We start from the raw sequence: 26,618 nt of genomic DNA, 5'->3' as shown, positions 1-26,618 counted from the left end.
TTCTGTCGCATTGAATAGGGAACTGAATGTGGTTTGAAGAACCTTGGAGAAGCTTCGGCTTTCACAGCAAGTTTGGCTTCAATGTCTTTAGTAATGCCAAGACCTTCTTTAAAGACATCAGTATGCAACATGGGGTTGCAATGCACTTTGTTTATTTTATTCCAGTTTAGCCGAATTTCTTATAGCCAGTTTATAAGTGATGGACAATTCACAACGATAAATGGCAACCTTGCTATTTGATCTCCATATTTAGCTCGAACGGACATTTTTCCAAGTATATTCACAGGCTCACCAGTGTAGGTGCTAAAGTGGAGGAGGGGTTCCTCCATCGGGCATTTCTTGGAAATTTTCTCCCATGTCTTCTCTGAATGCTCCAGTGTCAACCTCCATTTCAACCATTTTACCATTTAAGGCAATGCCAACTTTTAGTCCTTCATCTAGGGCAGAATATTTTGCTTGTTGAGCCATCACAAGCCTGACCCGAACAAGCATAAAATGACATGTGATGACATCGGTTGAGCGAGCATGTGAGAAAGTTGATTATGTAGAGTGGGCAGTTCCAATAGCCCCAGTAGTGAAGGCTGACAGGGCTATCAGGATATGTGGTGACTATAAAATCACTATTAATCCTTTCCTGGAAGTGCCTCAGAAAATTGAGGACCTGTTCGTTGCTCTGAAAAGAGATGAATTATTCACATAGCTTGACCTATCACAGGGCAGGATGAGGTTTCGTTCAGTAATAAAAAAAAATTCAAACTAATTTCTAACATGTCCCTGCTCATGTGACAAAGTCACATGAGGGGACTTGTTATTAACATTTTTAACTTTTTTATTTTTTATTTTCAAAATGCTTCAGCTCCCTGAGGCAGCACTGTTCCTCGGGAAGCTTTTAATGTAAGCACCCCTGCGCATGCGCACACTTATGCACTTGCACTCTTACTGCCCTCACCCCGGCAGTGCTGAGCACTGCAGTGTATGTTTCACATTTCAGCAGTATGAAATCACAGCCTGAGCCCAATTGCGGGCAGTGGTCGGCTTCCTGACTGCTCCCAGGCCCGTCTGTCGAGCCTGCCTGACTACCGGAATCCTGGCCCTAGTTTCAGATCAGAGTGAACGCAATACAATTGCTCTTCCTCATTGTTGCTGTTAGTTTCATTTTCTCTCTTGTCTGGACTTACTTTTGTATTTTGCTCCCATGTAATGCGTCTTTTTAAACAGCCTGTTTATTTTCTTGTGATGCCCTTTTCTTGGTGGTACTGCATTACTGTGATCAGCTTTTGATCTACATGCATGTTGTATGTGTTCTTTTCCACAGTAGCGACAATCAGTGGGTTTCCACTTATTATTCCCTATTCCATTACAGAGGTAACATGTTTAAAAGCGAGTCTACCCTGACTTTACTATTTTAAATTTGGCATTGTTAGAACACGCTTTCAAATCACCAGCTTGTTTCTCTGCCATTTCTATGCTATGCACAATCTTGAAAACTTTCTTCAGTGTCAACTCTTGCTCCGCTAATAATCTACACTGAATTCTTTCATTTCATAGTCCACAAACAAAGCAATCACGCCATGCTTCTTCCGGGTAACCTTTAAAGTCACAATGTCTGGCTAATTATCTCAGCTCAGCCAGGAACTGGGAAACTGACTCATTGTCATGCTGTTCTCTTCAGTGAAACTTGAATCTCGTGGCAATAGTTGCTGGTCTGGAATCAAAGAACTTTTTCAAAACGTCCACAAACTCTTTAAAGCTTTTATCAGCTGTGCTTCGGAGAGGAAGATGTACCGGGACGGGGGGTGGTGGGAGAGGAAGGTCTAGGTTCAACTGGGAGAGGAAGGTGTGTTGTGTAGGGAGGGGTGATGTTGGGAGAAGGCGAATGAGGTTGGGAGGGAGGAACAAAGTCATTGGGGAGGTGAGTTTGGGAGGGGGAACAAAGGCATCAGTGGGGTAATGTTGGGAGTGGGGAGAGAGTATAGGGGGTGCAGAGGGTAATGGTGATAGCAGCTGGAGAGCTAAGTGTAAGGGGGGGAGAAAGTTATCAGGGAAGGAGTTCAGAACGGGGAAGGAGTCCGGGGGGAGGAAGGAGTCTGGGCAGGTGAAGGAGTCTGGGAGTTGGAGGAAGGAGTTGGGAGGGGGGAAGGAGTCCTGGGGGGAGGAAGAAGTAAGGATGGAGGAAGAAGTCAGGAAGGCGGGAGGAGTAAGACTGGAGGAAGAACTAAGGATGTGAGAAAGAGTCCGGAGAAGGGTAAGAGTAAGGATGGTGGAAGAAGTAGGGGTGGAGGAAGGAGTTGGGAAGAGAGAATGTCTAAGGGGAGGGTGAAGTTTGGGATTTTGTGGGGAGGGGGCGGAGGAGTTCCAATTTAGGAAGGAGTTCCAAGGGGGGAAGGAGTCTGGAGGGGGGGATGTCCAGGTGAACATGCAAGGGAGGGCTCTGTTGAGCTCTTGACTGCCTCCTGGGAGCAAACTGAGGGTGGGTATGGTAGCAGGTAATGGTGAGAATGACCGAGGGCAGAGTGAGGTGGTAGGGTGGGAGGGTGAGAGTGTGACGTTGTTGGTAGAACGGATGGCGAGGGTGGTTGGTGGAGATTCGGAGACAGACACCTGGGGTGGGAAGGAGGAGGTCGGGGAGGCTAACGTGGATGGAGTTGGGATTTTTGGCAAGTAAGTGATCATGCACGTTCACCTAGACATCCCTGAAAAAAAAGGGATGTGGCTGGTGGGGAAGTGGAAGGTGATGCCGGGAGGGTCGCCAATGTTGGGAGAAAGGAAATGGGTGACTTGGGGAGGGAAAAGGGCGGGGGACCTCAAGAAAAACTGTGGCACTACCATGCTTGCTAAATCGAAAGTAAAACAAGAGTCATGGTGGGCGAGAACAGGTGCTGCATGGGAGTTTGATCAGTGGTGGGTGGAGAAGCAAGTCAGCTCAGTTGGACAACTGAAAGTGAACCCCAGCAGGCAACGTTGAAAATGCTCAGGATATTGAGATGATTTTGAGGTATACATTGGAGTGTGCTTGCATGAAGCTCAAAAAGGCTCTGCCACACACACACGTTCCTTCCAGAATCACTTCTAGGTGATGCCCTGACATCTGCAGGAATATGGAGGCAGCCTGTGCAATGGTTTGCCCTGTTGCCTTTGATGAACTCGGCATGGGTCCTCTGGAGAGCCACAGCCTTGGGGACCCGGGCTTGCTTTGGCTGTCCTCCTGTGGGCCAGCTGCTCCCTCTGCGGTGACACAGGATGAGGCTGAGGGGGTCAGAGTCAAAGGTGACTCAGAGGGATAGGACAGCCTTTGAGATTCCTGAGTGGATGACCCAGGAGTTTCCAGCTGCCGCTCATCCTTCCTTTGGGTGCCCAAGGGCCCCGGTCTGACTCCTTGAGGGGAAGGAGCACCTGGGAGGATTTTGAGGTGCCCTGTTTCCTCTCGCGTTGCCACTGCAGGAACCCCACCATGATAGTGTGCAGGTCTGTGTGCATCTCCGCATTCTGCTGGACCAGTGTCTCCATGGCGTCCGCTGTCTTTCCCATGGAGACCTCCATTCATGCACATGTGGGCACCACCTCATCAGAGAGCAGGCAGATGCACTCCTCCGACATGCATGCTGCTCTGTTGAGGGCTTTGAACAGTTCTGTGTGATTGCCTCCTGCTCTGACTAGGATGAGTTGGAAGGCCGAACCCAGACGCTCGTCATCTGACTCTGACCTCACAGATGCTTCTTCCCCTGCAGTCCTCCGAGTGCCGGGGAGCTCAGTTGAACTGCTTTCTCCTGCTGTGGACACATGCCCATGTGGTGACCACCATATTGTAAACTGCTCTAGATCTAGTTCCCACCGAGGTGTGTGTCTCTGCGCTGGTGGAGGGTGTGGGTAAGAGCTGTGACAGGTCTTCCAGGCTGCTTATTTCCAGCTCTTCAATGGAAGAGGTGCCTCTTCGCTGGAGGTGAGGATATGGATGGAGCTGAGGGACTGGATGGCTGAGGGTGTCGGTTGCTTTGCAGAGCTCCCTGTGAACCAAAGTAGAGATAATTAGTGCATAGCAGCAATGTCAAAAGCAGGAGAGAGAGCATTCACATTTGCGTTGAGAAAGGGATGATGAGATGCAGAATCCTTATATGGGTGTTTGCTGCCAGCCTCACTGTCTCCACAGGCACCAGTCAGCATGATCGCACACTCCTCAAAATAAATGAGGGGCCTAATGTGGGCCGCTCCATCCCTGATCTGGGACCTCTCCCTGATGATGTGAGCTGGCTTCTCCTGCATGAAGACAGATGGAGAGATTGTAAGCAGGACACATGGCACTGCATGGAATGTTTGTGTGGTGTACAGAGCCATGGATGGGGTGGGGCTGTTAACTCGAGAAGATATGAGCCTGATGGCAATGTGAGGGTGTGTGTGAGAATTAGTGGTGTTGTCGGTTGAGGTGTGAGAGCCCTGTGGACGTGTGATGGGTTTGTGAGTGCTTGAGTTGAAAGTAAAAAGAAGAGTGACTTACTCTGGCAGAACGGATGAGACCTTTCATCCTGTGGCGGCACTAGGTGGCTGGCCTCTTTGGCAGGGGATTGGTGCTGACCACTGCTGCCACTGCCTCCCATGCTGGATTGGTGATGTTACTGCCCATCCTGCGGCCAGAACAGGGGTAGAGGACACCACGGTGTGCCTCCACTGCGTCCAAAAGGTGCTCGAAGTACATGTGATTAAATTGCAGGAGCTGCTGTCTTCTTGCCTTTTGAGCCATGTCTTCTTTGCAGCTGTCATGGTCTGGAAGCACTGAGCGTTGCTCATGTGGCTGCATTTAAGTATGGTGCCCGACATGGTGAAGCGGTGATGTGATGGCCAGGAGGGCGAATGAGAGCCCACCTACCGTTGAAATGGCATGTTTTCTGGGAATGCATGATTAATGAGGCGAGATTCGGACGATACAGCAACATTGCGACTGGTGGGTAAAACATTCTTTCTGCCACCTACTGCACTTAGTCTAGGATGATTCTGCCCCGTGTCCCAGCTGCTGTTTGCAACTGGTAGGGTGCAGACCGCGCCCAACCAGCCCGTGTTTGCAAAACCCAAAACACAATGTCCAACATTAGATGTGATTCTGCAATTGGACAAAATTTATTAAATAATACTCAATGTGCTAAGAATTAAGTTGTGAACCAATTTAAATTTCAAACAATGCTTGGCAGTTACCTTCACTGATGTATTCTCCATGACAACACCACTTGCCAACCAATCAGTACCCCCTTCACATACAGTATAAGTTGTTGTTTTCCCCTTATATTGGTATTCTTGCAAAGTGTCTTGGAGTGCAAGATGAAAAGCTTAGACATGTCTCTTTCTTCAGCAATACTCAAGTTCTGTACTACCAATCGATTTGGAGGCAAAATTCTAGAATAAAGTTAATAAGCACTTGGAAAAGAATGGACTAAAGAATGAAAGTCAACACAGATTTGTTAAAGGAAAAGCATATTTGACTACCTTGCCTTGTTTTTTTGAGACAATGGAAAGGGTTTCCTGCCTGCCACCACTACAAGCTGTCCCACCAGCCTAAGTGCCTTAAAACCTGGTAGGTCTGGGATCTCATGGTGGGGATGGAGGGGAGACCTGGGTGGGAAAAGGGGTATGGAAGTCTTGAAGATGAAACTGGGCTGTGGGGAGGTAACACCCAGTGGAGGGGGCAGACCTGGGAGGAGTGACATTCATCAACTTGTGGTTGTACAGTCAAAGGTACTTGAGTCATTGGTATGTTAAAGTAATATACCTGCACGGTAGCCCTTCATTTCCGATGTGAACAACCTGTTACTTCAGGCTGTTGCTGCCATCAGGACTTTGTTGCTATGTGGACACGTTTGTCAAAATACATCTGGTTTAAATATTGCAATGAAGTGTGAAATGGGGCCTGTGATTGAGATATCCTCCCCCCTCATCTTCCCCATCTAAGGCCCAAGCAAGGTGACCTACTGGGCTCCCCATTCCTCCCCAGCCCAGATCCCTGAACCCCTCTAGCTGACCTCAAAATTATGGCTTGGTGGGAAGCGGCCAAGAAATGACCACTTAAAGGCCTCGACTGGAGCAAGGACAGGCCTAGGCCTAGCTCACTCCCAATAAAATTCCAAAAGGTCGGAGGCAGGCAGGAAGGTGGTACAAAGGCTACCTGGGGAATTTCACGGCTCCCATGCCCACCTGCAAACTTTCAAGTAGAAGATCGTAAAATTCTGCCCCTGCAGTCATGCACTGTCTTGATTTTAAAATTCTCATCCTCGTTTTCAAATCTGCCCATGGCCTTGCCCCACCTAATCTCTGTCATCTCCTCTAGTTACACACTCTCCGAGATATCTGCGCTCTTCTAATCCCAGACTCTTGTGGATCCTTGATTTTAATTGATCTACCATTGAGTTGACGAGGCCGCAGGAATAGCTTCTCTACACCTCCATGCCTTTCTACATTACTTTCCTGCTTTAAGGTACTCCTTAAAAGCTACCTCTTTGACCAAGACTTTGGTCATCTGGCCCAATACCCTACTATGTGGCTTGGTGTTGTGGTTTATTTAATCATGTTCCTGTAAAGTGCCTTGGGCATTTTATTATGTTAAAGGTGCTATATCAATGTAAGTTGTTGATGGTAGGCTGCTCAGGTTCATAAAGTTTGGTTTCGGTACATGGGTTATGATTTATTTATCTTGGGGCTACATAATTCAGAAAATAATAGTTAGGTCGAACTATTCAGACCATTCGTTGTGGTTTTGCTTGGATAGAAGTATGAACAATAGATGCTGCTATATTGCTATCTTTACTTCAAAAGCAGTTGCAACAGTTTCTTTAGTTAACCTTTTATGGGAAAGGTTTTAGACATTCGTTTGCATGCAGAGGACAGAAGTTCGTCACTGGACCTTGTGTTAAATATTTGCGGCTCCTACTTGCCTATGTTGAACAGTCCCAATGGTGACGAAAACCCTGTAATTAAGATTATAAGAAGTAGGAGTAGGCCATTAGGCCCTTAGAGCCTGCCCTGCCATTCAGTAGGATCTTGGCTGATCTACAATCTCAGCTCCACCTTTCCACACCACCCCCATTGTAGTAGTAGTAGTAACAACCCTCTGTTGTGACAGTGACCATGGAATAAATCTGCTTTCACTGTGCAAGATCCTTTTCCAGAAAAGAGAAAGGAGCATCCAATTTGACCCATCCAGCCTGTACTGCCATTATGTTAGCCTTGCCAGCTCTATTGTTTTATCCCAGCAGCCTTTTCTTTCTCCATATCCTTTCAAATGCTTATTTCACAAATAAATATCCACCACTCATGTCAGCTGATTGAGCACTTGTACCTTTTTTGGGTAAGTTACTGTATTAGGTGTGTCTGGTACATACAGGGTTAAAGTTGGTCTGAAGTAAAAACTTGCTGTTAATATACTCAAGACTGCGAAGCCTACTTCATGGTGTCCAAAGCAGGATTCTTCATGGTGGCAGCATCTGGATCAAAACCCCTTATCCTCACAAGAATGCAGAAAATCTAAGAAAAAGGACACCTTCAGCAGACACTGAACTGAAACAAACTCCCAACTGAAACTACAGACACAAAGAGATTTCACTAGAAAGAAAAAGCCCCATAGAGAAGAGCCTGTTAGTGAAAAGTTAGAAGTTTTACTCCAGCAAAAGGCTCCATTGAATATCCCTTGGAAGCCCAGCTTTAGAAAGCAGAGCTCACAGCCTGCAAGGGTGGGATTTAAAAAAAAAATTCCAGGCCAGCCATTCCTGAGAAACCCCTTTTTATTCATTCAGTCAGAAGCATCACTTGAAAGAAACCCGTTGCTAATCCCGATCCCAACGTGGCTTCTGACTTCGGCAAAGAAAACAATTAAATCACTAATTAATTTTGTCTACTTCCAGTACCTCATGAACATCTGATTTTCTAAACAGTAAGCTGTGGTTCTACGCGTCCTGACTCGCAGCGCTATACTGCTGATTAAATTAAGTTAGCAGCCAGCCAGTCCATGCAGCCATTGCAGACCCTTGTTCTTCAGGTAGAAAGGCGCCGCCACCATTTTGGAAAGCCCGTCAAAAACCGGCAAGCGCGGGAATATCTATTGTTTGGCAGTGAACAGCAACGCCATCTTGGAAGCCTGTAATCTCTTAAAGTTGTACCAAAACTTCTAACATCTTCAAAATGAACCACAAATCAAACTCACTGGATCAGTTTATACCAACCCAAGGACCAAATCCAACAGGACATTTGCCATCCTTGAGAATCAATTTTTCATTACTTGAGTACATCAGGCCTCAGTAAAAAAAATCAGAGGAAGGCTAGATTAATGCTTATTTTTATACTGGTTTGGTGATCTTATGAATCATGTTGTCCTGATGTAAGCCATTGATGAATCCAAAATCAGCCTTAGGAACCATTAGCAGCCTTTGATGAATATTTCAATCTTCTAGCTGATGAGATTTCAGAGCTTAAAAAGAGGCATAGAAAACACCCAGCAAAGCAACGGAAAGGCAAAAGACAGAACCCAAACAAAACACATGGTGCCAAAGAGACATGGAATTTTCCAGAAGTCCTAGTGATATAACTTCTTAGGGAGCCTGAGGCATGAGTTCCAAATAATTTCCTTTTTGAAGGCGTTGACACTTTTCCAGGACTGTACTAGTGGCTGGTAGTGAGTGACAAGGAAAAGCCCTGCACCAGGCAGATCAAGAAAAATTAGAGATTCACTCAAAATGTTTGCATCAAAGCTGAGCTGGATGAACTCAACCTCCAGTATAGTCAGGCATGGCAGCAGGCAGAAAAGGCACCTACAGAGCTTATTGCCTTGAAAGGCTCTTTGATGAATCAATATGTGCCCCTGGAAAAACACTGAAGAGTTGAAAATGATCATGAATGTTACTTCAAAAAAAGCTGTGTTGGAACTGCCAGCAATGACAAAGCTATACACTAACATACAAACTCAGAAGACAAAAGCTGAACAAGAAGATAAACAGTTAAAAAAGCAGTTAATTGTCCTTCAGGATCAGACTCCAAAACATTATCCTTCGGCAACACATGAATAAAGAATACCTTGAGTGGCAGGATGGTAGAACAGAAGAACAAACTCATTGAGACTCTGTTAAATTACAAGAAAACTCAAGATGAAGTACTTGAGCTTCGCAAAAAGGAAAGGCGGTTGAAGGACCACCTGCTACACCGATTCCTCAGGTCCGAGTTTGTCCCACAGGAACATTATGAAGTGAGACAAAATGAATTTGCTGCCACTCTGAAAGAACTAATGATTTCAGAGAAGCTCAGGAACGTTCAATATTCTGGAAGGAAGCCGAGAGGTACAAGAAAGAGACTGCGGCTTTGCAGGAAACATTTGCAAATTTGGAAGAAACTTTGGAAAAACATTACATTCCCAAAGAGGTGTATGAAGGGATGAAATCCAGAACATGGAATGGCAAGGAAAGGTATAAGTTCTCACAAAAGAGTGTGAGGTCCTTCAAATACAATTGGCAGAAGTGCAATTACAGAATGTGACCTTGAAAGGTAGCACAGAGGAATTATATTCTGCCAAGGAAAAACTACTCAGTGGAGAGTGTACAACATGGAGCAGCAAACAGATCTTTGAGCTGATGTATGTTGTCCGCATTCAGCCTTTCTCTCTCCTGAGCAGGGATGCCTGCATAGTGCTTGATCTCCTCCAGAGAGCAGAAAGTATCAAGACTACCACTGTTGTTAGCCAGCCAGAGCAGCATGGTCCTGAGTCCTCAAATACTAAAGAGTATTCAGACTCTGAAGTGGTACCAGAGAAGGATCAACAGCCTGAGAAGCCTCTACCTCCAGCTACGATGTTGGTAGACACACCAAACCACTGTGCACACAAGGCAATTTCCAGTCAGAGTGCCAGAACCACAAGGAATGCTGGAACTTCGTAGCAGTTTCGCACCATCAACAACAAAAAACAGGTGAGCATGCTACTCAATCTTCCCCCTGCCACAGGAATGCCCTTCCTCAGCCTCAGAGAGTTTCCTGATGGCCCAAATGGAAAAAGAAGAAGGAAAGGCATCACCAAGCAGACAAAAGCTATTTTTGTTCACCCCGCAAGAAACCATCAAGAGCAACAGCAACCATGTGCCACCATACCAGCCAACCAGGTGTGGTTTAACATCATGAAATGGAAGAAATGAATGAACACATACCCAGATGCCTGTCCAATCTCCAAGCCAACAACACCAACCAGAACCCACCAATCTCCAGACAGAAAGGCAAATGAGATTCCGAAGTGTTATAAGGCCTCCAAACCACCTGAACCTCTAACTTCAAGGACTTGAAGTGGAGGAAGATGGGGTAGCGAGAATGTAGTTATTATTAACATTGTAATAGGAATAATGTTGGAATAACATTAAGGTTGTAACAATAAGGTAAATGCCTTATTGTATAAAATTATAACAATATAAGACGTGGAAAAAACTAAAGTAATTCTATATCCATTGGATAGGGGGAGGCATAGTAGTAGGCTCTGGTACATACAGGGTTAATGTGGGATTGAGTACATTACTGCACACACAATGATGTAAGAGAACACATGATTCAGAGCCAGTGTCTACCTAGAGATGGACAAAGATGTGTAAAGACCTAGGATGGAGTCTGCTCCATACCTGTACCCTCTACTTTATATATGTATATAGTTCTGAGTTGTTAATAAAGACTACTATTAATATACTCCAGACTATTTCATGGTATCTGAAGCAGGATTTCATTCCCATAGTATTCAAAACTCTGTGAATCCCTTGAACATAATGGCTGAGTATCCTCTGTCTTTTGGGATACAGGATTCCAAAGGTTCACAACCCTTTGAATAAATATATTTGTCCTCAGCTCAGTCCTAAATAGCTGACCCCTTATTCTGAGACTGTGACCCTGAGTTCTAGACTCTTTAGCCTGGGGAAACATCCTCCCAGAGCCTACCCTATCAAGCCTCTAAAATGCTGAAGGGTGAAAATGTATCTGCAACGTAATTTAAGCTTTGACAGCAATTTTAAACACCTGCATGTCCTATTTCCTCTGTGTGGGCAGGCTGTGAAAGTTGTACCATGGACGGGGTTAAAATTGGCCCTTTTGAACCAGGGTTATATGAATACATATTTTCTTCCATCTAAGCTGTGTTTGGTTAGCTGTAGGTTTGTTATTGCCGGTATAGTTATGTCTCATTGAAGGTGAAAAAATTAAATAATTAGGGTACAACTTTCTCACCCTGCCTTTTTTGTTCCTTGCTCCAGAAATGTGATGTCATTGTTGAAGATTCATTTTAAATAAAAACTTATTAGTTGGCATTTAACATTCAATTTCTTGAAGCTGTTTTCCACCGTTTTAAGGGTGTGCGAGAGACAACACTATACTTTCTTGGCGTTTTTAGTTTGTTGTTGCATTTTTTGATGTATGATTTTTAGCATTTTACTTCTATTTTTTGCTCTGTTGTATTACATTCATTGCTGCTGAAAAACAGTTTGACTTTTGATGCAAACAAGGCTGGTTCTGCTTATGGCAGTTAATGTAATGTTGACCTGAAGCTTCAGTGCATTTTCATGTTGTTTCAGGTAACATTCTTCAGATCATTCCAGAAAGCAGATTACTGCTGATGTTTTGTTTGCCAGGGCTAATGGCTTTAATCACTTTCATAATGCAAGGTTACTGACAGCACAAAAATTGTCTGTGCATTTTTAGGATGAGAATGTTAAGAGTTCTGGACTTCATTCAAGGAACTCTGGTTCCTTTTAATAAGGCTGTGGTATTCATTAGTAGGAAGGGGTTCCACACTATTAAGATATAGCTTGTGTATGACCATCATGGAGTTGCATTCCAGCCACCCTTAAAACCTACACCGTGTGTTTATACTCCCGCACTAGATGGTGTTACCATTACTTAATAACCTATCAACCTAGGGGATAAGGAATATGGACTTGAGCCATGGCTTATGTTGCCAGGGTGAAATCCATAAATCACAGCTTAAAGAAAATAGATGAGGCTCATGGATGCAGATGGAGTATAAAATAGGCACACTGAAGCAAAAGATTGCAATGTTCAAACTAAATTGGGGTGACCTACTGTACAGCCCTGAAAAAAAATTTCCAAAATGAAATGCATAATTATATTCTGCAAATCATCAGATGGAAAAAAATGGTCAGGCAGGTCCTTAAGAACATGCTGATAATGAGTGTAAGGTCAAACAGTTTCCAGCTTTACTACAGCTCGAGCCAGGAAGACACATCCTGCTCTGTTTAATGAACAAGCATTTCAATTAAAATTCAAAGTCACCTCAGCAGAATCTTTACTTAATATATGTTTCATTAAACCCCACACACACCATTATTTTCTGTTAATCACCCATGACCTTCGGACTCTGGCGAGAGTGCTACCCACTGGACCATATCTGACATGTATATTAAGTGTAGAAGATATCAAACAGAAAGCTGGCAGTGCACAGCCCTCAGGCTTGAATGTCAGGAAGAACCAAGCTACTGAACAAGATTGGGTGAAGTAGTTTAAGGGGTGGGGTAGAGTGGTGGGGTGGGGGAGTGGGTGCTGGAAAAGTTAGGACTGATTGGAGGTCTGGGAGATACATTGCAACTGATATCTATTTTTCATCTATGGAGAGAGGTGTCAGTCACCATGCATTGCATAACCATTCATCTGCTATAGAAATGTAGTCAATACAAATAAACTTTAAGCATAAAGATAAAACCCAGTTCCAACCAGTTCTTCTTCTTCTTCAGTTCTCTTCCTGAAGGCAGGTCTGACCTGTTAAATCCAATACTTGTATGTTGACGAAAGAGTGAGTCTGAAGCTAGCCTGTACCTTAAGACAGATTTCTTTCCAAGCCTGCAGAATAAAGACATAGACTCTTTCAATTTCCCCCAACACCCAGTGTGAACATCTTTATATACTCTTGTAATGAATCCCGAATACTCCTCCAGTTGGGGACAGCTGCTCTTGGGGAGAATTTTCTCCCTGTCGGGTAGGCCAATCGGGAACGGGTGCGGGTGGGCGCAGAGCTGATCGCCACCCACGACCGGCTGCATGCCACTATTTTACATGGGTAGGCCAATTAAGGCCCTCCTAGTGTGACGTGCACCCGGAAGCACTCAGCGCTACCTGCACTTTGCGGGACGAAGAGGGAGAGCATGTGTGCAAAAGAGCACAGAAATCTCTCTGAGGCACAGAGCTGCTTCATGGAAATTCATTTCATTATGGAAAATTGGAAAAAATTAAAAATAAAATTACTCAGATATGTCCCCTCATGTGACATTGTCACATGAGCTGGGGCATGTTTATGAATTTTCATAACATATTTTATTTAATTAATAAACACTTCATGAAACCTCATCCTGCCCGTGGATGAGGTTCCATGAAAAATGTGAAGGCCACATGGGCTCTTCACCTGCTTGCCAACCTTAAGATGGGACGGGCAGCCCTGACAAGTACTTCAATTAGATCATTAATGGCCTTAACAGGCCTTTGACAGTTTGGTGAGTGTGCAGCCAACTCCGGTGCGTGCCTGCTGAACTGAAGATCAGAATGACGTGTGGTGTCATCAGGAGGCACGCCCGATGCCCCTATTGCAGCACAATTCCAACATGAACAGATTAGATTCCCTTTTGTTTTCAAGGAAAAAATAACAAGTGCATTTTCTTTTCTGACAAATAAATTGGAGACAAAGAAAGAAGTCACATATTTTCAAAACTCATATCCTGAATTATTCCTTTTCTAATTTCCCCAATAATTTTTCCTTACAAACGTTCCTTTTGGTGAAACAATCTGATTACTGATAGCTTGTATCAACCCATTGGAGCTCAGAGATTTTCTTTTTCTCCGCCATTTGTTTTAGACTTGCAACGTCAATTCATAACCCTTTTTCACTTACACTCTTTTTGGAGTATATGTTATCACAAAAGGATCAATTTCAATATAACACTCTCTTGGGAAATTTTCTTCATCATTCCCCCCCATGTAATATTCCCCCTAAAGTTTTAGATAAAAAGAATGCCATGTCAACAGCCTCTACTAGTGGCTACATGGCTTCCCAAGTCAAGGGGCAATGTTTCCCATTTTCACCCACAAGAAATATTATGAAACCCACTGCACTGGTTTGCGTGAGAGGCTTCACTGAACACAATCAATTTTATATTCTTAGGGTCATCAAAGAGGGAAACCTGAGTACACATTTCTCCACCTTTAACTTTCTTAATGTTTTATTCATCTGTGAGGTGTCCTGGATCTTGGGATGTTTCAGTTCAAGAACATTAAAGCTTGCATCCAGCCTTGTCTGTGTGCCAAGTTAGTTCAGTTGACCACTCAGACTTCACAGCTGTTCTGTCTCATCTTTGGAAGCATCCACATCTTTTCTGAAGACCTAGCCCGACTCACTGTGATAGGGCTAACACTTTTTAAACATGATTGCTGGTGTAAAGTAACCTCAGACCTATTCTGTATTATTTCCGATCCAATATATTTAAAGGTCCCATTAGCCTGACCTCCAACCTTAAAGTCTGTCCCAATCTTGTCAATAACTTTGTTTTAAAACTCACTAGTGGCCACCCCATAGGAAGTTGTCAACATGGAGAGGCCCGCAAGTTTCCCACCATGGTATCAATAAAACATGGCAGGATCTGCCTTCAGTTGGAGACAACCCAACTTTAACCCAACTGATAGAACTGAAAAGTACCATGGAAGCATTGTTTAAGCCATATATTCAAGTTCCAAAGTTTTCCCTCTACCTCTGGTACTTCCTTAGAAGGTTTGGGAAACACACTCTTCTTCAGGTGAACGTGCTGCAGAAATGCAGCTTTTATAACTGTGGGCTTACACTCCCACAAAAACATTGCCAAAAGGGCCAGAAATTTTTTCAAAATTACCTCCTCTGCTATGGATGTGTCCACTCTGATTTATTTATCTGCTAAGCATTCTTCAAATCCCTGGGCCATTAGCCTTGGCTTTATAAGTTCCATCTAGTAGGACCTTTTCTGTGCAGACCCACCTATGTGATAATGCTGGCTGACCCCTACTTGGGACTTCTGAATACACACCAAATTCCCTGCAACTATCCAGCTCCCTTTGTTTAGCCTCCCATATAGCTTTTTCCCCTAACTTGTTAGCTGTTACAAAACCCTCTTGGTCATGAGGACCGCTGCTCTGCTATGTTGCCATGATGGTTCAGTATTCTCCACTCTACTAATGTTGTCTTGTCAAGCTGCGACCCCTACTTGCTTGTTGAAGTCTTCCTGGGCTCCTACTGTTAGAAACGCTGCTTACCCCATCAGAGGCCCTATCCACAGTATGTGGACGTTTCTTCACTGGGATTTATCTCCCGAAACATCATTGTAACTTGGGCTACACTTCCTTATTTTCCATTCTCTTACTTCGTTGTCACAGCCCTTGGTCTTCACCGCTTACCCATCATCCTGGACATTCAGCCAATTTTTATATTTTCCAGTAGATTTTCCTGTCCATCCCATTATTGTTTCATGCCTCCAGTTATATGATCCTTCTGGACATACAATACCCGGGAACCCACTTTGGGCAGCTGACCACTAGATATAATAGCCCCTTCCTGTTTATCACAATCAGGTTTTGTACCGATATTTAACCCCTGATCCATATCTTGTCCCTCTGGCTCTGCCCCACTAAATATATGAGTATGTGTATGTGATGCACGTGGTGCTTCAACGTCTTCCATCACATTGTCAGTATTTGCAAATTCTTAATTCATTCTGATGACCCATGAGGAATGGGCTTTTATTATCTGAGTCCCATATTAAATATCCCAGTTTTCGCTTTGCGTCCTACAACTTTCTCTGGGCTTTTACAATCCCTTTGCCCCTTTCCCTTATAATAAACCAGATCAACTAAAGTAAACTCTACCTCAGATGGTCTTATGTGGTGTTGCAATGCTCTCCTAATTCTTTCCGAAACCTCGGCCTTGAGGAAAGCTTTCCTGCCTGCAAGTAAGGCATTTAAGTGAACAGAAAAAAATAGAGCAAATGGCAATTCATTCAAGAGCAGGAGGCAGCATCTGATTGGGATCTGAAGCTGCCTTCAGTGCGACCAAACACCAATTGGAATGGACTATACCCCCAACCACTTGCAAAGAAATTTTTGCTTATACTGCCAATGCCAGAATTGTTTGCAACTTACAATCTGGTTGGTCAGCCAGCATCTTATGCAATATTTCATTATTATTGCACGTTTCCTCTCACACAAATCATTGCGGAACAGGCTCTCAGCCACCGTATTCATGACTATGATATTCAGATTTTCATACATGTCCTGAAATTCATTATTTGCCAAATCTCTTCCATTATCTGTCAGGAATTTTGTTGCTATTCCTAATCATTTCTCCATTCATTTCTCCATGACCATGTCTAAAATGGTCTGTTTGTCCTTGCTATTTATTATAGTTGATATACTAAATCTAGTTGCCATATCTACAAGGTGTAGCAAAAAATACACCAATCCTTGTCCCATACTTTTAAGTCCATTGCCATGAAATCATTAAATTCTCTGGCCACTGGCAGGCTCACACAGGATGTGGTGGTGCCCTTCAATATTTAACACAAATGTCACATTGAGCCGTAACTTGCTCAGTAAGGGTGTCGTATTCTTTATCAACGACTCCAGCATCTTGCAACAAAGCTTTCACATTTGGTGATGCTGGATGTATGAATTGTCTTTGGAACTTCCAGATAACCCTTTACTTGTTCACCAAAGTTTTATCCCCAGACTTTAAAAATACTGCCTGGGCTCCCTGACGAAAAATATCTGGCTTTCTCAATGTCAGGCAGTAATGATCTGATGGAGTAAAATGCAGATCTACAGTTTTCCCTGACACAATTACTTTGTCATTCTCAGTCTGTAATTTCATCTGTTTTTTTGATTGAAGGTTTGCTCAAAAATAGAGGTATCTTGCTAGAGACCACATCAGTACTGATGAAGAAACTGATCCCAGCTCTCTTGCATGGCAGAACTACTATTCTGGAAGACATTAAAGTGTTGCCATCCCCAAACCAAAAGTAGATAGAGCTTCCGTACTCGTTATCCTCCCGCCGACCTGCTGATCGAGAGATTCCAGGTAGCAATTAAGCCAATTCTCCCCCCCCCCCCACACTGTTGGAAGTGCAACCATTATCCAGCACTGCGCAGCTGAACGCATCAGTGACCAAAATACTCATCACTGGACTCAAACTCCCAGTGACCAACACAATTCCTTCATGATGGCCACCATCTTCATTCTCAGCATCGGAATTATCTGTTTCATTGGTTACTTCAAAAACACGACTCTTTCACTGAGGGCAGTTCATTGTGTAATGATATTTAGAATCACACTAATAAATCATTCTCTGCGCATTTCTCAGGTTCAAGTGCCTACGGTCAGCATCCACTTTTTGTCTTGATTCTCAAATTTGCTGAAAGTGCAACCGTCTTTAGACCACCTATCAAAAACCCCGTCTTTGTACTGAAATCTGTGTCTAATATTTTAGTGATCTCAAACTTCGGTAGCAATGGAGCCTTCCATTCTTTGCTTTACAGCAGTGTTGTCTGTTTTTGATAGAAATGTAGCTGGAAATTACCGCTTTTTCTATTTTTTTTAGGGCAGCAGCCACCTGGTTTAGGAGTGAGTCTTTTCCATGAAATTGAATCCCTGTCAAAACCAAAAGTCTATTGACATGAGAAATGCGTGCACAGTCCTTAAAAGCTAATATGGACTCCGGGGTTTCAAGGCTCAACTTTTTCTGTCCTTTATGTCACTTATCAAAGTCCACAATTTACTTCTCCATGGACTGATCATTTCTTTTTTAAAATCTATCAAAAGTTGACCATATTTCATAAGCTTCCAACAAATCATCCCTTTTGGCAAACTTATCCAAAAACTGTAATAGAAGGGTTAATCCCTTTTCATTGCTAAGTCATCCACGTCCAATTCTAAAAATACTTTACTCCTAATCTTACTTTTTGCAGGTAATGACAAAGCCAAGGCCATACCTAGCTTCCTCTGAGTTAACAAGGTAACCCGTGTCCACATTTCAACTTCATTTTTCCATTGCTGATATGGCTCTGCCTCCGAAAATACCAGGGGGAGTCAGCGCCTGAGATTTTGCATCGTCCTTCCGCTGTTCTGTAACTGAGGTTGTCAGGAGTAGTGTGTTTCATCTTTCCTCATAGGATAGAGACAACAAGCTTCTTATTCAACAACCAATTACCAGAGCTTAATGTTCACCCTCTGCTACCATGTTAAATCCAATACCCATATGTTGAGGTAAGAATGAGTCTGAAGCCAACCTGTACCTGAAGCCAGCTTTATTTCCAAGCCCGCAAAGTAAATACACAGACTCTTCCAATTCCCTCCAACACCCAATGAAAGCATATTCATATACTCTTGTACTGGAATGCTGCTTTGGGCTGCATTAGAGTGCTTAAGTTGGAATTTGGTGACAGAGGGATTTTTAAGGGGTAATTTAAGGGTTAATTTCTATCTAAAGTCTAGACCTTCTTTAATTTAGCAATTAACTAAAAGTTACTCTTTGTGTTGAGAGAAGGTCAGTTTTAGTCCAGCTTTAAAACAGACGTTATACAGAGTCTATTTACAAGTTAATTAATTAGATAACTGGCTTAAAGAGGTTTTCAGAAGCTAGATTCAGAGAGCATAAAAGCAGGCCATTTGCAGTGCTGATTTGTCTACACTGGAGCTTTGGGCTGCATTAGCAGAAATAAAAGTTAAGGGAGTATTTTAATGGTACGTCATGGCAGGGCAGCTCAGCCAAGTGGAATGCTTCTCCTGTGTGACGTGGGAAGTCAGGGTTACTTCCAATGTCCAGGGTGACTACGTGTGCAGGAAGTGTCTCCAGCTGCAGCTACTCGAAATCCATATTTTGGAGCTGGAACTGTGGCTGGAGTCACTGTGGAACATCCACAAGGATGAGATCTTTGTGAATAACATGTACAGTGAGGTGGTCACACCGCAGGTAAAGAGTGCACAGGCAGAAAGGGAATGGGTGACCGCCAGACAGAGTAAGAGCACTAGGCAGGTAGTGCAGAAGTCCCCTGGATCCATCTCCCTCTCCAACAGGTGGTTGGCTCAGTTGGCTGGATGGCCAGTGTGTATCAGATTGGTGCCAACAGCAGTAACACTATTGCAGCTGGGGTGGAGCTGCGGGTCGTGTTAATGTTGGAATTGTGTTGCAATAGAGTATATGCTTTAAGTTTCTAATCAAGAGCAGCTGTCCCCAATTGGGGAAGTGTTAGGGCTTCATTAACAGAGAAAATAGGTGTAGGTCATTCGGGCCTTCAAACCTGCTCTGCCTTTCAATATGATCATGGGGGCTGATCCACTATGTCAATGCCATACTCACGCTCTCTCCCCATGCCCCTTGATACCTTTAGAGTCCAGAAATCTATTTTTTTCCTTCTTAAATATATCCAGTGACTTGGCCTCCACAGGCTTCTGGGTAGAGAATTCCATAGGTTCACCACCCTCTGAATGAAGAAGTTTCTCCTCACCTCATTCCTAAATGGTCTACCCCATATCCTGAGACTGAGACCCCTTGTTCTAGACCCTCCGGGCCAGAGGAAACATCATCCCTGTATCCAGTCTGTCCATTTGTCAGAATTTTATACGTTTCAATGAGATCCCCTCTCATTCTTCTAAACTCCAGTGAATAAAGGCCTAGTTGACCCAATCTCCCCTCATACGACAATCCTGCCATCCGAGGAATCAGTCTGGTAAGCCTTCACTGCACCTGCTCTATGGCAAGTATATTTTTTCTTAGGTAAAGAATCCAAAACTGCACACAATGCCCCAGGTGTCATCTCACCAAGGCCCTGTATAGCTGCAGTAAGACGTCCTAGCCCCTGTACTCAAGCCCTTGCACAATGAAGATTAACATATCATTTCCCTTCTTAACTGCTTGCTGCATCTGCATGTTTGCTTTCAGTGAATGGTGTACAAGGACACCCGGGTACCTGTATATATCAACATTTCCCAACTTAACTAATACTCTGCTGAAGAGGATAACTTCACACTTGTCACATTATACTGCATTTGTCATGTATTTGTCCACTCACTCAACCTGTCTAAATCACTTTGAAGCATCTTAACACCCTCCTCACCGCTCACATTTCCACCAAAGATTCATGTCATCAGCAAACTTGGAAATATTACATTTGGTTCCCTCATCCAAATTATTGATAGGTATTGTGAATATGGTGGCCCAAGCACTGATCCCTGCGGTACCCCACTAGTCACCGTCTGCCACTTCGAAACAGACCCATTTATTCCTACTCTGTTTCCTGTCCGCTAATGAATTCTCAATCCATGCCAATATATTATCCCCAATCCCATGTGCTTTAATTTAACACACTAACCTCTTGGGCAGAATTTTCCCCCGCTCGTGGGGAAGTTGGGCAGGTGCGTGCCGATGCGCTTCCGATTGGAGCCCCCGATCGGAGGCGTGGCAACATTTTACGTGGGCGGGCCAATTAAGGCCCCCCCGGTGTGACATCTGCAGGGAAGCGCTATGCACTCCCTGTGCGGGCGGGGGGAAATCCCAAAATCGAGAATGCGCTCTTTCGTGCATGCACATGAAAGAGCGCACTCATCTCCCTGAGGTTAAGTGCTGCCTCAGGGAGATTGCCTCTACTTTCAGAAATATTAAAAATCAAAAAAAAAATCCCTTACATGTCCCCTCATGTGACAATGTCATATGAGTTGGGACATTTTCATAATTTCCAACAAAACTTCATTAAAATTTTTAAAACCCTACCATTAAACCTCATCCCCCCTGTGCATGAGGTTTCATGTTTTTTCTACTTCCTGCCAGGACTCCTGGCCTGCCCACCAATCTTAAGGTTGGACAGGCTGGTCCACTAATTACTTTAATTGATCTGTCAATGGCCTCAATTGGCCATTGACAGGTTGGCAGGCGGGTAGCTGATTTTGCTGCGCCCCCGCCTTCCTGAAAATTTAAATGGTGCACGGTGACACCGGGAGTTCCGCCCAACATCATCCTGCGTCATTTTACATGTCGGCGAGCAGGCCCCGCCCCTGCTCGCCGACGGTAAAATCCTGTCCCTTATGTGGGACTTTATCAAAAACTTTCTAAAAATCCAAATACACCATGCTCACTGGTTCTCCCTTAGCTATTCTGCTAGTTACATCCTTAAAAAACTCTAGCATGCTTGTCAAACATAATTGCCCTTTCATAAATCCATGGTGACTTTGTATAATCCAGTTGATATTTTCTATGTGTCTTGTTATCATATCCTTTAGCATAGACTCTAGCATATTTCCTACTACTGATGTTGGGATAACCAGTCTGTAATCTGCTGTTTTCTCCCTCCCTCCTCTTCTAAATAGTGGGGTTACATTTGCCACCCTCCAGTCTGCTGGGACTATTCCAGAATCTATGGTATTTTGGAAGGTAATAACCAACTGTTTCCATGGCCACCTCCTTTAGTATCCTGGGATGTAGATTATCGGTGCTGAGGATTTATCGGCTTTCATCCCACTAAATTCTCCGGCGGTATTATTTTAGCAATACTAATTTTCTTCAATTTCTCCTTCTCACTAGACCCTTGGTTTCCTAGCATTTCTGGGAAGTTATTTGTGTCTTCCTCCTATGGTAAAACCTGCAATGCAGCAGGTTTGTTCTCGACTCATGAGTCTCATAACATCGAGATCCCAGCAAGATGTGGAGCTGCAGTTCATTCTGTTTCATCTGCAGTCAGAGGTAGGGATGAAAGGAGGGAGGGAAGGAGATGGATGCCTCCAAGGGGCATGGCTGGTAGAGGGCAGCCAACTGGCGACTCGAAACCTCTACCATCCCAGGTGAATGGTCATAGCTGACAAGGAATCATACAGGTAGTCTTTCTACGCTGCTGAGTCAATGGTCTCTCCAGAGAGTCTCAAGGGTAGTGGAGACAAGCGGAGAAGTGTCCATGTGAGGCTTCTTGCATGTGGGTCTCATCACCCTAGTTGCGATGGTTGTGATTGTTGGAGATCAATGATCTCAGTTCCAGGAAATCACTGCAGAAGTTCCTCAGGGTAGTGTCCTCAGCCCAACCATCTTCAGCTGCTTCATCAATGACCTTCCTTCCATCATAAGATCAGGAGTGGGGATGTTTGCTGATGATTGCACAATGTTCAGCACCATTCGCGACTCCTCATATACTGAAGCAGTTTATGTCCAAATGCTGCAAGACCTGGACAATATCCAGTCTTGGGCTGACAAGTGGCAAGTAACGTTCACGCCACACAAGTGCTAGGCCATGCCCACCTCCAACAAGAGAATCAAACCATCACCCCTTGTCATTCAGTGGCAATACCATTGCTGAATCTCCCATTATCAACTTCTTGAGGGTTATGATTGACCAGAAACTGAACTGAACTAGTCATATAAATACTGTGTCTACAAGAGTAGGTCAGAGGCTAGGAATTCTGCGCCGAGTAATTCACTTCCTGACTCCCCAAAGTCTGTCCACCATCTACAAAGCACAAGTCAGAAGTCTGATGGAATACTGTCCGCTTGCCTGGATGAGTGCAGCTCCACCATCACTCAAGAATCTTGACACCATCCAGGACAAAGCAGCCCGCTTGATAGGCGCCCCACCCACAAATGTTCACTCCCTCCACCACCAACACACAGCGGCAGCAATGTGTACCATCTACAAGAAGCACTTCAGGAGTTCACCAAGCCTCCTTAGGCAGCACCTTCCAAACCTACAACAGTTACCATCATGAAGTCTGGGCCCGGCACTCATACCTCATCTCCTCTGTGTCCACCCACCAGCCAGAAGCATGTTGCTAGAGCTGAGGGTAACATCTCCGGCATTTCCTGCTCTCCAGCACCAAGTGAACATACCGCAGATCGCTGTATCCGATTGGAGGAGCAGCTGGAGTCAGCCAGTTCATACCTTGTTGGCGCTGGGGGAGGTGAGGAAGGTTGGACGGGGGTGGTGGTGTTTTATGGAGGCTGCAAGAGTGGAAATGTTGCATGCAGTGTGATTCAGTTAGGCAGGAGCTGAAATTTTGATTTCCTAATGGCAGGTTGAGATGCTGAGATTAAGTCATCAGCATCCTTGTGGCGTGTTTAGTCTCATGCCATCCTAAGGCGAGTTCCCACTTCTAATGCGTCTGCATGCCATGTATTCTCATTAGCCAACCTGCTTTTTAAATTACGCCCTATCTTCAAAATAAAGTCAGTGGTGCATGAGAATCTCATGGCAGCCAGTTCATGTTTGTTTAAAGGTGGCGTGCTCCAGTCAGCTTTGTGCAGTTGTGCCTGAAGTCAGTGGTTTTCCTAGTTGAACTCTGTGCCACAAGGCAGGGGAACAGGAGAATGGTAGTTTGCATGCAGGCTCGCAACTAGCAAGGGTGAGTCAGTGGTGAGGGAAGGGTTGTGTTGTGAGGAGTTGGGGTATGGAGGAGTGAAAGAGGGAGGGACCTGGTTTCCCAGGCATGCTCGGGGCTGGTGGGAACAGTCAGTCAAGGTAAGAAGATAAGAGCCCAAAGGGCGGTGTTAGTACTATTCATATGTGGGTCCAGCTCGTGTTGGCTGGCAGAGTCCTTACAGGGCTTCACGTTCACCTGTAACATTTCAATTATCAATGCTGAGAGTGATCTCGGACAATGTCCTTCACAATGTATAGGAGGGAGCCTGCAAGTTCAGCCATGTCCCACAGAGTGGCGAGTACAACAATGGACACTAACATGAATATTCAATCAAAAGTAAATGCAAGAACACAACATAGGGCGGAATCGTCCCAGATTTGCACTAAGTGCGGTGGCGGGCATGTAAAATGACGTTTTACCCACCGGCTGTGATGATGGGTTTTCATACTGCAGCCTCCCAAACCCACCACATTACTTATGCACTGCCGGGACACATGCCACTTCTCAGTTACCTACCCGCCATCACCCCGCCGCTGCATCACGGTGGGCGCCATATTCAAAGTCCAGCCACAAGCACACATCTCAGTGCTTCTGGACCACCACTGCTGCATGGAAGACATGGCCCTGAAACTGAAGAAGACTGCAGGCCCCAGATTCGGCAACTCGTTTCTTGAGCGACTGCTGGATGCCGTGAAGGCCTGTCAGGATATCCTCTACCCCCGCTCTGGCCGCAGGATAGGCAGCAACAGGACCAATCTGGCTTGGGAGGCGGTGGCAGCGGTGGTCAGTGCCAACGCCCCTTCAAAAGACGATAGCCACCCAGTGCCGCAAGAGGGCCCTCACTCACTGCTGGTTCAAGGGACATCACCAATCACCCTTTCACATGCACCGTCATTGTCCTCATCCCATGCATGCGACCATTCATCGCCCACATAGACCAGGCATACTTATCATCTGGCCTGGCACTTTCTCCATCTCTATTCATGCAGGAAAAGCTGGCAAACAACAAGAGGGAGAAGTTGCAGACTGGTGGCAGAATGCTTGAAACCTAGGTCCCCACGGACTTTGAAAACAGAGCCACCTAGCTGGCCGGCGAGGATCTGGACCGGTCCTGTGCTGACGGTGAGGTCAGAGGTGCTCTACCAAGGGAGGGTTCAGCAGTGCATCATCCATCAGACAACCATGCTGTGAGTGATGTGTCCTGTTTCACAGTCCACTGCCATGCACTAATTATCTGTCTTTGTTTTCGCAGACCCATCTGGGAAACAGCCGACAGAGCCCATGACCCAGGGTCTCCAATCAAGCCCCAAAGAAACTTCTGAAGAGGAACCTGGAGGCACCCATCTGAAGTCCCATCACAGCGCTCACCCATGCCCTTCACCAGCACAGAGACACACATCTCGGCGGACCTAGCTTTAGAGTAGCCTCGGGACCACAATCTAGTGAGCACATCGCACTTTCTGATCCACAGCAGGTGGAGGCATGGACTTCCCAGGTCTCTGGCACTCGGAGCACTGCTGGAGGCCAGAACTTTGCTGAGTCCAAGTCAGATGAAGAGCCTCTGGACTCGGTCATGTCATAATTGCTGGGGCTGCAAAGGCAAACTCAGTAACATCAGGAAGGGATGTCCGCTGCACTCCTCAGATTGCAAGGCACGATGGAGGATTCTGTCCATCTTCAGGCTGAGGTGATAGTGCTGGCATGCCAATACACCAAGGCCAACACTGGTAGCTTGGCAGTCACCATGGAGGCCTTGGCTCCTGCACAATTGTGTGGCCTCAACTCCATCGCTGATGCCACAGTTGGCCTCCAACAGTGTGCACAGGAGAGGGTTTCCGGGCAGCGTGATCTCACTCCAGCTACCCCTGCTCCTCAAGGAGTCAGCCTGGGACCCCCAGGCACCCATAGGGAGGAGGATCAGCAGGTGCACACGCTGGGCCCATCCATCCAGATGACTCCGAGTTTGTTCAGCCCATCCAACTCCCCTCTTCCTGTAACCTCAGCAATTCCAGCTTCACAGGCCTAGGCAGGTGCCACTGCCACACAGAAGGACCCTGAAAGAAGGTTGGGAGCCGTGCAAATCTTGGCACTGCAGAGGATGCCCGCCAAGGTCTTCACAGACAGGGCGTCGCAGTCAGCAGGCTGCCTCCACCTCCGCTGTGGATGTCCAGGGAGCACCAAGACGTAGCGGCACGGTTAGGAAGGTTAAGAAAATGTAGTTGCGCAGCCTGGCATGGGTGTTAATCACTTGTACTTAATGTTTCCTATTGTCAATAAACTCCCAAGAATGTCTCCCTCCCTGTGGCTCCTTGTTCTGATGAGCAGTGTTCTTGTCACAAAGATGTAAAATCTTTCTGCACAAGATAAAGACAGATGTCTCAGTCCAGGACCTCTTCCCTGCGCTCTGTGCAGCCTTCAGACCACAGTGATGGAACTGGCCTCACATTCCCTGGAAACATTACTGATGTCTGCACCTCAGGTGGTGCTGGTCGTTGTTACCAGAATGTAATGGGCAGGGACCACAGCGTTCTCTCATTCTGTGTGCTCTCAGCACCTTTAAGGAGAGGCTGATCCCCATCTGGTCAACATCTGGTACCAGTGATGCTGTGCTCCTGAAGGGCTTAGGTGCTGAAGGCGGAGCAGGGATCAGATGCTTCTAAAGCTTCATAGTTGGTCTCTATGATATGACCTGATCATAGCGCGCAAGTGATCTGCCCTCAGCTAGACAGGAATCAGATATTCTCAGAGGCTATGTGAAGATTTATGGAGTGTCCTCACTGCATTTCATCATCATCCTCCAGCAACTGAGCAATAATAAGGTTCTCCACTGTTTTTCCATGACAGGGGCATTCTCATAAAGGGTATTCACGCTGCCATAAGCCAGACTGGAGTCAAATGTTCACAGGTGCGATATGAGGATCTATGAGGTCACCTCACTGCATGTCGTCATCATCCTCCACAAATCTACCAGCTATGAGGACCTCCCGAGCATGTCTGCCTCATCTAGCCATGCAAGGGCCTCATCCCCATCATCGTCGCCTCCGTGGGCCTCCTCACCCTCACACTCATCGCTGTCCTCCTCATCGAAGGAGATGTGCAGCTCCTCCAACTCCTCAGCCAGCTCGTCTCCCCGTTGGAGTGCCAGGTTGTGAAAGGGCAACAGATGATGTGTGACACCCTCTGTGGACGGTATTGCAGGGCTCCACCAGACTGG

General features: G+C 45.4%; 1 protein-coding gene and 1 pseudogene across 1 annotated transcript in view; both read left to right on the top strand.

Annotated features, from left to right (window-relative positions):
* gabra2a (gamma-aminobutyric acid type A receptor subunit alpha2a) overlaps positions 1-26,618 on the top strand; it is a 365,339-nt gene that overhangs the window by 7,620 nt on the left and 331,101 nt on the right. The window lies entirely within an intron of this gene.
* On the top strand, positions 5,555-5,842 carry LOC121285914 (annotated as a pseudogene).

The sequence above is a fragment of the Carcharodon carcharias genome, chromosome 1, assembly GCF_017639515.1.
Source record: "Carcharodon carcharias isolate sCarCar2 chromosome 1, sCarCar2.pri, whole genome shotgun sequence".
In the NCBI taxonomy this organism is placed as follows: Eukaryota; Metazoa; Chordata; class Chondrichthyes; order Lamniformes; family Lamnidae; genus Carcharodon; species Carcharodon carcharias.
The sequence above is the reverse complement of the archived record's forward strand: the minus strand, read 5'-3'. Positions and strand labels throughout refer to the sequence as shown.